Genomic DNA, 648 nt, shown 5'->3' with positions numbered 1-648 from the left:
AAAAAAAGTGAAAAGTGTAAATAAATTAAAAAAAATAGTGAAAAGTGTAAAAAAATTAAAAATAAGGGACAAATAAATGAATGTATGTATTGCATTTTTTTTTAGCTGTGCTGGTTTTGTTAAAAAAAAATACTACAAATCAAAACTGGGAAAAAAAGTTTTTTTTTACGTTTTTCCTCTTTTTTTAATTTGTATTTGTGCTAAGTGAGGCGTTAGACACACATATGTGATATAAATATATAGCCCTATCTGTCCTCTAAAAAACAATATATAATATGTGTGGGTGCACTTTGTAAGAAAGTATATTACTGACATGGAAGAATCACACAGCAAAAATGTCAAAAGTGTGTCAGTCATTTACGAACAGAAACCAAAAACAAGCTCAGTCATGAAGGGGTTAATATGAGGTAATATGTTACATCCAAAGATTATAGCGGCAGTGCCTAACTAATGGCTTGCAAGGCACATGTAGGATCCCTTTAATATTGCTTAACATGTATCACCTGTTCAAAAAGCTTTTGGGCTGCATTAGACTGAGCTGTGGTCATCTAACCTAGCGGTGGTCAACAAATGCAATAACTTGCTGTACACTTAATATAAGACTGGCTGTACATAATTAGAAATCCCCTGGGAGGTAAAACATATATA

The sequence above is a fragment of the Nanorana parkeri genome, unplaced genomic scaffold (assembly GCF_000935625.1).
Source record: "Nanorana parkeri isolate BGI_ZX_2015 unplaced genomic scaffold, ASM93562v1 scaffold76, whole genome shotgun sequence".
In the NCBI taxonomy this organism is placed as follows: Eukaryota; Metazoa; Chordata; class Amphibia; order Anura; family Dicroglossidae; genus Nanorana; species Nanorana parkeri.
Note: the sequence above shows the minus strand (reverse complement) of the source record.